Source organism: Festucalex cinctus, chromosome 14 (genome assembly GCF_051991245.1).
Source record: "Festucalex cinctus isolate MCC-2025b chromosome 14, RoL_Fcin_1.0, whole genome shotgun sequence".
In the NCBI taxonomy this organism is placed as follows: Eukaryota; Metazoa; Chordata; class Actinopteri; order Syngnathiformes; family Syngnathidae; genus Festucalex; species Festucalex cinctus.
The window spans coordinates 5,902,354-5,915,434 of NC_135424.1; the positions used below are offsets into that span (position 1 = coordinate 5,902,354).

General features: G+C 38.9%; 1 protein-coding gene across 1 annotated transcript in view; it reads right to left on the minus strand.

Moving 5' to 3' along the window:
- Positions 1-4,388, minus strand: part of LOC144001029 (protocadherin-15-like) — a 255,906-nt gene extending 251,518 nt beyond the window's left edge. Inside the window, exon 1 of the mRNA XM_077494957.1 lies at positions 3,961-4,388. The gene's annotated coding sequence lies outside the window, so the exon portion shown is untranslated. The remainder of the gene's footprint in view (positions 1-3,960) is intronic.
- Between the last annotated feature and the right edge of the window lie 8,693 nt (positions 4,389-13,081).

The window sequence follows — 13,081 nt, forward strand, 5'->3', positions numbered from 1 at the left end:
AATGAGCTCATACTAAAAACATAAGCACAATATTGTGCTTTTGTACATAACAGCAATGTTATGTTATTATTATGATTATGTTTTATTATTATTATGTGATCTTATTGATGCACGCACACATTGAGTTCCTCCACATATTAACTTGCTTCACAGGCACATTACATTCCCCTTCATCTGACAATTAGTGTAGATTTTAAACATAGAAGGGCCAAAACATCCCTAATGAAAATTAAATTGCACAAAAAAAAAAAAATAGCCACCAGAGGGTGCTAGAACTGCACAAATGGAAAACAACCTGACTTTTTTTAACAGATGTGCTGCTTTTAAATATTGTGAACATGACGACGACGATATTGTGGCAGTTTTAATATCACGACATCACGATATCGCGCTTATCGTTACAACCCTACTAAAAAGGCTAATGCTAATCTGTACGGTGAATAAGGACAGAGCCCAAGAGAGTTTGGAATTGCCTAGAGCCACTACAAGTTGACAAGGCCTAACAAAATAAAGCCCAAACCTGCACCAAAGCAATACTTTTATTTTCAACATGTCTTTGGCCTGAGCAAATCTGCAAATGAACAAATTGGCTAATGCTGAACTGAGCATATTTGAATGTTCACTGTAATACAAAACTGCAGCTTTGCTTATCTATACCGAGTCATTCCAGACCGGCTGTTTCTTGGAAATCAAATTCAAAGCAAACATGGTGAAGTGCCACTCAGCTGTTATGCTGCACGCAAACGAAATGCCGCTAAATTGCAATTGGAAGTAAATCCAGCCACAAATATAATAAAAATAAATTTCAGTCGCCAGCATTATAGTAATTTCAGAAAGTTTCCCTTTTGCTTTTAAATGTCTTTACATTTTTTGGGTTGCTAATGTGTTTCAATCTTGTCAATATATGTTAAGCGGTATTATGTAAACTAGCCGCATCATTACATCACAATCCGGCACAATTCCAAACAACCCGCAGATTGCGGAAGATTCATTTGGTTGTTCAATTTCACACTTGGTGGGTGAGCAGGCACTCCAGAGACCCAACTATTTGTATACGATTCAATTTCCCATAGTGTGTCCCTTTCAACATTCAATGAAATTAGCCACCCGGTTCCTCCCCGAGCGAGCGTTGATCAGGCTCGTTCCCACTGCGTGAAGCGTGACAACGGGCTGCCTATGGAGCAGGACACGGACGGAATATCAATGGCGCCTTCACAACTGGCCTGAACCGAGATGCTGTTCATCTCTTATTTCCCCAAACGTGAGCCCGTGGAAAGAGGCGGCCCGGCCCTTGACTAATGGAGACATCCTGCAGCCAAAAAAAAAAGAAGCTTTTTAAGGATTCCCCGCAAGTGTAGCGCGCTTACACCGCCTCCCCCCCCCCAAAAAAAAAAAAAAAAAACCTGTGGATACGGCTCAGCGGGGTTCTCATCAGCTAAATCCACATCAGAGAAGAAGGGGTATGTGAAACACATCCTTCAAGAACGGGATAACAGGATCACGGGGGCTTTACTCATTGGAAGGAGAGGCGATGTTACGCGCAGATACGCTAACAGTATTTGGAATTTCATCCCATTAGATAAGCTCCTGTCACTTTACGACAAACTCGGTAATACTGACGAAAGGCAGGTATTTGGGAATACAATTGGGCAAAAGCGGAAGAGCATAACTTGGGTCTTTCATACATGTTAGTTTGCTTGGCTGTCAATTTTTATCTCATTTGCTCCCAATAACGTGTAAATACGTTTTTTTATAATGTAAGTGTCCCAAAGACGTATTTATACGTTTTTTTTTGTTTTTTTTTGTTTTATGCTAGAGCATACAGAAGGCTTTGATGCAGCCTCTCAACTGCAAAGAACGGTTGCAGAAATGGTAGTTATTACACAAACGGCCAGCAGGTGGCAGCAGAGCAAAGGAGATCAACCAGGGCCATCTTGGAAAAAAGCTCAATTACTTACAATTTTAAATAGATTCGTGAAAACTGATGAAACTTAGCTCTCTTCTAATGCTAATTGTTGCAAAACGGAAACAGAAAAAATTTTTCCTGATGAAAGAAGAGACTTTAATCTTTCTTTTGGTAGGTCCCATGCTTTTATAGCAATAGAACACAATATTCTGTGGGCCTTGCAAAATCAGACAAAATACAGTAAAACAGCAAAGAGTTCCGTGAAAATGTCTGGGAGTAAATGAGTTATGGGTGCACCAAAAAAATGGAGACTAACATTTAACCACTCAAGTTTAGCCATTTCCTTATTGTTGCTGTTGGAAACATTGTACGTCCATATATGGTCAAGTTCCTCCGTGGGAGCCGTGCAGCATTATGTCACCTCAAGATTGAAAGTCTCGATGTTTCTTGAGACTTAACGAATGAAAATTGTTAGGTTAGCTATATTTGAGGAAGTCTGCTTTGCTAAAAACAAATAGCAGTAAAGTTTCGGTGTGCCTAGTTGTATTTATTGCATCTAATGGCTTGAAGGCGTATGAAAAAGAGTAACTTTTGCTATGTATTCAAGGTTAGTCTGGTTGGGGTTCAGTGCGAGCAAAGGGCTGCGTATCAGATGCCCTGTTTTGTTGACTGCCCTTGAATGCACCATGCCATCAACAGTGAAATTGAAAATATGTTATGCCACTAATAGCCCATGTAATTTACTTCACTGATACAATTTACTTGTCCTGCATTCCATAACGTTTAACATTATTTTGTGTAAATGCCAAAGAGTTTGTGTAAACTGCTAGTGTGCATATTTGTTCGCCGTGTGTGACTTCACGTCATAATATGCTCGCTAATACCATTAACGAGCCTCCTATGAAGGATGTTTATGTGGAATATTTATTTATGGATTACAGTCATTTATGTAACATGGGTTCCTAATTGTGTACATGCTAGACGTGCGGCGTCCTCTTCAATTTTAAAGTGTTTTGGCGCCATCTTGTGGCATACATATGCAATTACAAAGTCATTTTCGAGGGCGCGCCAAATGTCGGCTACAAAGAGCAAGTTGATGATGCGTGTTATTGGTCCAGTAAACTCCAGCCCAAGTTCATGCCAGTCGACTACTACTACGATGTTGAACTTTGAGTGCACTCAGGATGTTCAGTCAGACCTAAATGCGTCTGCACTTTAGCTTTTACGCAAGGACTATTTTTGTTTTCTTTTATTTTTTTTTCAAAGAAAGCACCATTTTCTTTGAGCTCATGATTTTTTAAATTGTGCTGTCTGTGTGTGGGCTAGATGGGTGATTCTCAAAGTGGCTTACGTGTACCACGAGTAGGAAATGGGCTCCCTCTAGTGGTACGACACGAATCACCGAACAGTTAAATTGTGCAAATTTCTTGTTTTTTTTTTGTTTTTTCTGTTCAGTCATATTTAAGTTAAGTACAATACATTTGCTTTTAATCTTTTATTTTATGTATTTATTTATTTATTTGTTTTTGTAGCCTACTTGTGTCAAGTTCTGCAACTTTTCCTACTTATATATATATATATAAAAAAAAAAAAAAAAACGTAAATAAAAGAATTTTGTTCCAACCATGAAGCATCAATATATTGTCATGGATGGTGCTTTTTGGTTGTCGCATCACATTTTCTCTGGCCCGGATGATCTCAGGTCAACAACTTTTTTTTTTTTTTTTTTTTTTTTTTTTTTTTAATTAAATCACGCACTCGAACGCAACTATCGATCGCCCTTAAATTCGGAGCCTGCCCTGCAAATTGCCTTCAGCATCCGGTGCTCCGGCAAGTGTCGACTACCCGGGACACTTGATGAAACACGCTGCGTGGGTAATAACCGTGTAACTATCCGGAGATGCAAAGATGTGCTATTAAAAGATGAGTCTTTTAACAAGACTGGGAAATGTGCGTCAAGCATGACCCACACATATATGGTATGCTAGGCTAAAACAGTGCATTGCATGATATATTTTTACCATTTTGTAATTAAAAAATGTGCATTGTCTTACCTTAGAGGCGCGTCCGCTGTATTCCAAGTGCGCCAAAGGTCATTGCGCAAATGTTCAGAGGACAAGAACAGGCAGAGATGACAAGTAGGCAGGAGTGCACATGACCTAATCCTCTTCGGTATATGTCCTTCACATGTGCTCAAGCCTATAATCTTCCAAAGGGTGGGAGCTTTACCCCAATCCCGGCCGACTATAATCTCTCTCCAACCCCTCTAGGCAGCCTGCCTGGTGACGACGTGCGGTTCACTTTCTTCCGCGCGCACCGGCTGAAGTTGAAGTGATGCGTTCAAGGGTCCGGGCGACTCTGTGGCAACGAGTGTTTCTCCTTCCAGCTGGGGGGAGTTTTCTCGGTTTGCATCCCTGCACTGACAGGTGGCTCACATGGTCACACACGCACGCACGCACATCCATTCGCACGGCTGGAGACACTGTGGAATTCGAAAGGGAGAGAAACACCAACCTGTGAGTCGCTTTGGCTCCGCTCCGCCTCGCTCCCCTCGCTGTCCTTTTATTGCTCTCTGGCGCCACCCAACGTTGGGTTTAGCATTAGCTCCTCGGTGGATTTGGGCTGAAGAGGAATGGCAAGAAATCATATTAGATAATCGCTTTGTGCAGTGAACATTGTATATATAAATAAATAAATAAATAAATAAATAAATAAATAAAGTAGTCTATATTCAGTGAATTTTTGTAACATATTCACATATAATTTACATAATTAAAATATTTTTGGAACGTATTTTACCACAAGTAAACGTCAAACAACATAGCAAAGAACAAAGAACTGAAAGAATCAAACAAAATTTCATGTCAATGCACTTAAGTGCATTGCTCAGTCACCAGGGGGCAGCATAATAATGCACACACAAAGAAGAGTCCATTCATCCATCCATTTTCTGAACCGCTTTTTCCTCACAAGGGTCGCGGGGGGTGCTGGAGCCTATCTCAGATGGCTTTGGGCAGTAGGCGGGGTACACCCTGAACTGGTCGCCAGCCAATCGCAGACAAAGAAGAATCTTTTCCATAATATAACGTAGTGGATTTTCACATATGATATAGAAGAATAATGTGTATTGTTGTATTGACAATTTCAATAGTTGTTTATGCTAGTTTCGTTTGAGAATCTATAGTATTTGTTTTGCATCATGTATTGGCATTAAACTAGCAGTCTTTAATTAGGCAAAGTTATGTTTTGTTTTTTCTAATACTCAACATGTAATTCCCTTTATCTTTAAATGTACTGTAAACTTCAACTGGAAGATTCTTAAACATCTTGAAGCCACTATTTTTAAATAGAGGAAGTATATTTTTTTTTACTTTTCAAGTCTGGTACAACTCCTCAAATGCAGTTCAAGTGTATTTAATTTTAGTGTGGTCCACTAGCTGTCATTATTTGCTGATAAAACAAACCTATATTTTGTTTTTGTACTCTAAATAAGTGTTGCTTTGCCGCCATCTTGTGGCAGCTTTGTGCCAGTTGACTACTGTATTTTTAAAGTAATTCGAGGAGCTTCGTGTAGTGCTTTGCCGCCATCTTGTGGCATCTATAGGCAAGTTTTGCAATTGTCAGTTTATTTATTTTGGCAGCTTTTTTCCCCATTCATATGCAGCATAACAGCTAAAAGCCACTTCACCATGTTTGCATTGAAACGAGGGCTCCTCTAATTGATCAGAGTCTGCAGACTTTATGAGCTCAACTAGGTTTATATTCAATTAGCTTGGATGCATTCAGGACCCAAATCGTTCAGTAATGTAGCATCTGACCGGGAGCCAGTGTTCTAAGTATTTCAGAGTAAAAAGTTTGCAAAGTTTCCATCCGTGTCGTAATGTCTTGAACCTGATCACCAGGGTGCCAAAGCTCCCACAGACGTGACGCTTCTGCGCCGAGAGATTTGATTTATATCCCGCCTCAGTCTGTTGTCTGGCATCTTCTGACTCCCTGCTACCTTCTGTCCCTCTCAGCCTGGGAGAAACCGCCAAAGCGCGTTATTTCCAAACCCATGCGCAAATACTGTACATCCGGCGTTAATTAATGGGAATGAATCAAAAGCAGCTGAGGTGTTATTGCCGCACCGAGCCACGTTGGAGGCGCTTACCCAAAGTGGAAGTGCGTTTTCGCGACAACAAAGAACAGTTTATTAGGGATAGACCGATAATCGGCTGGGACGATTATCGGCACCGATATTAAGCATTTTGACGAATATCGGCATCGGCCATTTTGAAGAATCATATGGCCGATAATAGATCCATTTAAAACAAACAAACAAAAAAAACAAAAAAAAAACTTAACTTCAAGGAACTAATTTAAATGTTTTTTTTTTTTTTTTTTTTCAATTTAAATTTTCAGAGACGCTGCTGACCCTGGGAACTCTCAGCACCATCTGTTTTTGTTTGAAATTAAAACTAAGATAATTTAAAAAATAAATAAAATACTTCAAATATATTGAAATACTTTGTTTAGTGTAAAAAACAATTGTTTGTTTTTATTTAACATTTGAAAACATGCCACTGCACCTGGGAGATCCTGGGACTTGTTAGATTTTAAAAACAAAGATGTCTATTGACTAAGATTTAAAAAAAAATAATAAATAAATCAAATATTTTACTAACCCTAAAAGTTGCTCAATAAGTATATACTTTAAAATAAAATAAAAAAGAACTGAAGTTTGTATTTTTTCCAAATTTTGATGCCAATATTTTCCCTTTTTAGTGAAAATTAATATCGGCTCCAAATATCGGTTATCGGCGTCATTGACTACTAATAATCGGCATCGGTATCAGCCCTGAAAAAACCATATCGGTCTATCTCTACTGTTTATGTCTGCTGTGGCCAACGCCTGAGGAGACGATGCCCAGCTGGACGAGAGAAATGTTTGTCTCCACAATGGCTGGCACGACGGCCCGCCTTGCCTGCAGCGACAAACATTACAGTCAGCGCCCCTTTGTGAGGAGTTAAAAGGCGGAGGGGGTGGGAGCGCAAAAAAAAAAAAACCTTTTGTCATCCACAAGTGTTAGTTAGCCGAACTTGGCAGACTGAATCATTTGTGTCAAAGTGGACAAAATAGCTTCGAGGCACTTTATTGACTGTAAGGTCACCTCAGCGGCTTCAAGCTGAGACTTGCACAAAAAAAAAAAAATCCATTAAAAGCCTCTTCAGTTGCTTCGCCTTCCTATTACAAGCACTTTGGGGTCAGCTAGTAACACACAAGTATTGTTGTTGTCCTAAGAAAAGCCTGCATCTTCAAATCTGCTGTTTTTTTTTCTCCTTCTTCGTGTCTACAGAAAAGTTCCAGGACTGTTGTCAAAAAAATATTTCAAACCTGAACAATACATTTTTCCAAGCCACACCTGCTCCCAAAACTCTAAAATCAGACAGTTCCTGGCTGAAAAGAACATCGCCGCACTGGAGGAATGACCACATACGCATTACTCACCCAACCTGGCTCCATGTAATTTTATTTTTTCCTGTATACAAAGCTCAAGGAAGTCATCTGATTTTGAGAACAAACATAAAGATGGCCCGAGACGGAGCTGTGGAGGATCCCAGAAGAATTATTCCAAAGAGCGCATGATGTGGCAAAGAAGGCTCGGAAGGTTCAGGGGGCAATTTATGATTTTAATTTGAAATGTATATCGTTTCTGACACCTTTTATACTTAATATTTTCACACACTTTTACAAGTGTATTTTAAATTTTACTACAGTTTCTTAATTTTGTTAAATATTGTTTTTGATATATATTTAAATAAAATGTTTTTTAACATTTTATTTTTATTTTCCCAATTAAAATGCAACCAGATTTTTTAAAATTTATTTTTACACTTAAAAAAATATATATTTTGTTATTGACTGACCTTCATTTCAAAAATGTTTTTTTTTTTAATTGAATTTTAGTTTTACTTGCCTTTTTTGTACACTTATTTTTATTTGAATTTTAAATGTTTGCAATTTCATGACTTCATTCATTGTCTCCACCGCTTATCCTTAATTAAAATTTGAAGAACTTTGAATCAAAAAAGCAAGTACACTGGAGAGGAAAAAAAATAAAATAAAAGTAATTTCAGTTTACCTGATTCAAACGTGTACATTAGTTGCATATTATAGAAATATGTTATTATTCTAGTTTCAAGAAGAAGGTAAAATTGCACCACTTTACCACAATTTAATTATTTGCCACCAACAAGTACTTTAACTTTTTTTTTCTTTCAGTTTACAGTACAGTATTTCATATAATAGTGGCCTTCACTCTAGACTAGACTCTAAATAAAGAAATTACTGCGTTCTCAGGTTGGCCATGAAATGGCATCTGTAAAACCGGATGTTTACAGCGGAAAAGGGCTGCAGTGTGGAGAAATCGGGACCAAAAGCTGGTAAACACTGACCCAGAAATATTTAGTGTCTATCATTTTATTTCAAGAATTGTTTTCTTATCCATAGAAAAACAGTGTCCACTCCACCATAACAAATGCCTCATATTAAATAAATAAATAAACGCCCCCGGCCACTATAAACGAAAATATGTTTAAGAATTTCAAGCACCCATGAGAAGTTTTCACAAGTTAGGGGCAATGGAATGAAAACCCATTAAGTGGTCCACTTTTCAAAAGCCATAAACCATAAAACAGCACACATTTAGCTTGAAGCGTGGGCCCGATTGTCCTAAACGGCAAAAAAGCACAATAACGGGCACAAAAAAAAGGCAGCTAGAGGCAGCGCAGGTGTGAGGCGACTGATAAGAAGTTTTATCGGCAAAAGAGCAAAAATACGGTGAAAAGATCACATTAGCATACTTTGAAAATAAATATGTTTTCTTGTTCCTCGGGGCTCTTCACAAAAGAGCTGGAGTGCAGCCTGTTGGTAATGGCACCATTGCAAGACCTCGGTAAAAAAAACAAAATGACACGAGCAGTCGCATTTTTATGAGAGAAAAACATGTTGTGGCACAAACCACTTATGTGAGTTTTAGAGTCAGCATTTGGTTCTGCTTTTTGTGTTTTCTGGGTCTTCTTTTAACTCATTCACTCCCAGCCATTTTCACAGAAGCAGTCCCGTTCGCTCCCGGCTGTTTTACTGGATTTGGACTGATTTTGCAAGGCCCACAGAATATTGTGTTCTATTGCTATAAAAGCATGGAACCTATCAAAAGAAAGATTAAAGTCTCTTCTTTCATCAGGAAAAAAAAAGTGTTTCTATCTGTTTCCGTTTTGCAGCAATTAGCATTAGAAGAGAGCTAAGTTTCATCAGTTTTCACAAATCTATTTAAAATTGTAAGTAATTGAGCTTTTTTTTCTACATGGCCCTGGTTGATCTCCTTTGCTCTGCTGCCACCTGCTGGCCGTTTGTGTAATAACTACCATTTCTGCAACCGTTCTTTGAGGGTTGAGAGGCTGCATCAAAGCCTTCTGTATGCTCGAGCATAAAAACAAAAACAAAAACGTATAAATACGTCTTTGGGACACTTACAACATTAAAAAAACGTATTTATACGTCATTGGGAGTAAATGAGTTAATGATTAAGGCCATTATTTGAGGAAAATGACAATATAAAGAATGAATTGAAAAGAAACTAAATGAGTTTGTCATGTGCTGGAAGTTGGATACCAAAGAGCAGACACAAATAAGATTTTTTAACTATTTATTCACATAACTTGACTAGACGAGAAACAACGAGAGTTGCACAGAGGAACAGTGGTAACAGAATTAATAATCCGACAAACAAAACACTACTCAGAATTAGGGATGGTCGAGTACCGATACCAGATATCGGTATCGGGCCGATACCAGCCTTTTTTCAAGTACTCGAGTACTCGTGACGCAGACGAGCACAAGCGACCGATGGCAGAGGGTGAAGACGTTAAGTGAGTCCTCCTTGCCTGTAACTGGCGCTAGCTTGCAGCAGTTTTTCACCAAAACTTCACCGGTTTGGAAATAGTTCAAAATTGTGAATCTTAAACTAAAAGAGCATTTTTGTGTTTTATTTTGAGCGTTAAGACTATTGAAGAGTGACTGTGCTGTTTTTTGTCAAAATTAAAGGAAATATATTTGTTTAAAATATCTGTTAGTGATTTTTTTTTATTTGTCAAAATGTACTACTGGTATCGTCAGTTGGTATCGGTATCGGTGAGTACTGAGGGTCTGAGTATCGGTATCGGTCTGAAAAAAGTTGAATCGAACATCCCTACTCAGAATGCTACTACAGACAGTGAATCGATCTGATTGGTTGTGACTAAGTAAAGGATTAAAGATTGACATCACAGAGCTCATGACATCACATAGCATAAAACCAGTTGAAACATCACATAGCGTTTCTACAGTTGATGGTTCCATCAGTACAAAACAGACACGTGACCTCACGGTCGTGAACCCAACTTAACAGGTCATAAACTCAAACTTAACCCTGGCGTGACCCCAGACAAGACAGAGTTGTTTGGTAGAATAGTTCAAAACAAGGATTCAGGCAAATTTTGCAACTGAATCACTGCTCTGTATTAAATATAATATATGTAGAGTGCTCCTTCAACTCACAAGTTTGAGGTACAAGCCATTACTTGGACAAGTAAACATTTGTGACACAAGTGCTCGCTATGTTAGTCGTGAACTTCACAACAAGCCGAGTTTCGTAGATAGTGAACAGTTCTTCTTCTTCTTCTTCTTCAAAAAAAAAGTCAAGTGTGCTTACTTCAAGTTATTACCGCTCCCGATTGAAGTTTACTGCAAAAATAAAGAGAATAACAAGACATACACAACCAGTATTTAATTTGTCTTATAAAAGACTGCTAGCTTAATGCTAACACACAATGCAAAACCCGATTGATGAGCTAGCGAAACTAGCATTGCAGTAATTAGAAACATTTACTCATTTGAATAGGAGCAGTAACAAAATACGTAGAAATAGCATGAAACAACATTCGCAGCAGTCGTATATTTTTTTATCCTCAGCAAAAATGTCGCAGCAGTCTTTTGTGGTTCAATCTACATGTATTAATCTATGTACTATACTGCCCCCCTGTGGCCAAAGTGCACAAGCCAGAAGGAGCAGCACAATGCCCGTTGAATTATGATGCACAAACTGATTCTTTACATTCTGGCTGAGTCGCTGAACAAGTTCAAATCGTATTGTGGAAAAATTGTTAAGCAGAATCACTCCACTAAAAAGACGAATAAAAAGCAAAAGTTGCAAGTCCAAAAGCAAAACATCCAATAAATTTTTTTTTTTTTTTTTTAAGTATTAACAGGCACACTTATACACCAACTTTGCAACTGGATGGCCACTCTAAAACACATACTGAGGTGAAAAAAAATTGCTTGGTAGAATCTAAGCTTTGCCTCCACTGCCCCAAATGCAAAATAATTCCAACCTGTGTGGGCTGGTGGCCGCCCATAAGTTCACTACGGAGTCTCGCGGGGTTGTGAACAACGTCAATAAAAAGCCTTCTAAGCTCATCGCTCACCAGCTTCTCAAGAGCGCCTCGGTTACTTTGGAGGACTAAAGGCTTTTCTTGTGTGTGTGCCACAAAAGGGTGCAAAAAAAGGTCACGTTCGAAATATGCAGCAGCAAAACAGCACCGGAAGGACACTGAGAGATTGCGGGTGCCATGAAAAAAAAAACATCCTCTTGTTCCTCACTGGCAATAGTGAACTCTCGAAGAGCGGTGTTATTCATTGTCCCTTGCGAGGTTACACGGAATTGGTTCACTGCGATGATGTCTCAAACAGCGGCAGAGAAACGACCTATGGCCAAAATGGCGACAACGGAGGCCCATATGAAAAAGTCCTATAAAAATTGCATATGAATCTTATCTGTTTTAACAGAATTCTATGTGGATTTTATATGTCACAAAACTCCCAAATACAAAATGCATACAATTTATGTATGTTTAAAATCATGTGTGTCAGACATGCCCAATGCAATACCAAGTCTTATATATTTTGTATAAAAAGAACCTACTTAAATTATATCACTGCTGTTCTTGTGCAAATATATATGGCATGCCATTATGCACAGTTGTGTTTAAATTAGGGCTTTCAAAGTTAAAGCATTAACTAATTAATTGATCACAAGAAATGATCGCATTAATCATGTAATAACGCAGATTAATCTCTATTAATTTTGACCGTGGATGATCATTCAGAATATTTGTTCATGGCAAACTATCGGGGTCATTTTTTTTTCCATTTTAAATTATGCAAGTAATTAACTGCTGAGAAAAAGAGAATGTGCGTGCAAGTGGTTCAAAAAATGTTGAAGACGTCCTTATTAAAATTCAAAAGAGTTAACACATGGCTGACTGGTTAGCACGTCCACCTCCCAGTTCTGAGGACTCGGGTTCGAGTCTAGGCTCCGGCCTTCCTGAGTGGAGTTTGCATGTTCTTCCCGTGCCCGCATGGGTCTTCTCCGGGTACTCTGGTCTCCTCCCACATTCCAAAGACATGCATGGCAGGTTAATTGGGTGCTCCGGATTGTCCCTAGGTGTGCGTGTGAGTGTGGATGGTTGTTCCTCTCTGCGTGCCCTGTGATTGGCTGGCAACCAGTTCAGGGTGTACCCCACCTACTGCCCCAAGCCAGCTGGGATCGGCTCCGGCACACCCCGCGACCCTTGTGAGGAGCAAGCGGTTCAGAAAATGGATGGATGGAAGTAAGTATCAGCTTCTGGATGACAGACATAACATCCATTGGCAAATTATCTGTTGCATCACTCAATAGTATTTAATAGTAACTAATGGGTGTGCGCCATGCGCTAAAATTAACCAGGGGAATTATTTTGGCACATACAAAACGAGACACAAAAATGGAAACACCAGGTATTTATCAAACTTGACAATATTGCTCCGTCCCATCAATACCTTGAAATGGGCCACCAGAGATATCCTTTAAGTGGTTTTATTTCTGCAGATGGAAATTGTATATGCTGGTCAATTAATAATAGCTATTTATGTTGTTTGTCTTACAGGAGCAACATTACAAAAATGGCCTCATGTCATCCCATCACATATTGGTACTGTGATCAACTCAAAGCTCTCCGAAATCAGGGCAAAGAATAAACCTAAAAATCTGGACCCTGAAACAACAGTCAAGAGTAAATTGTCAGGTGCTGTGCTTTGGCCATGTTAGTTCAGGTGTA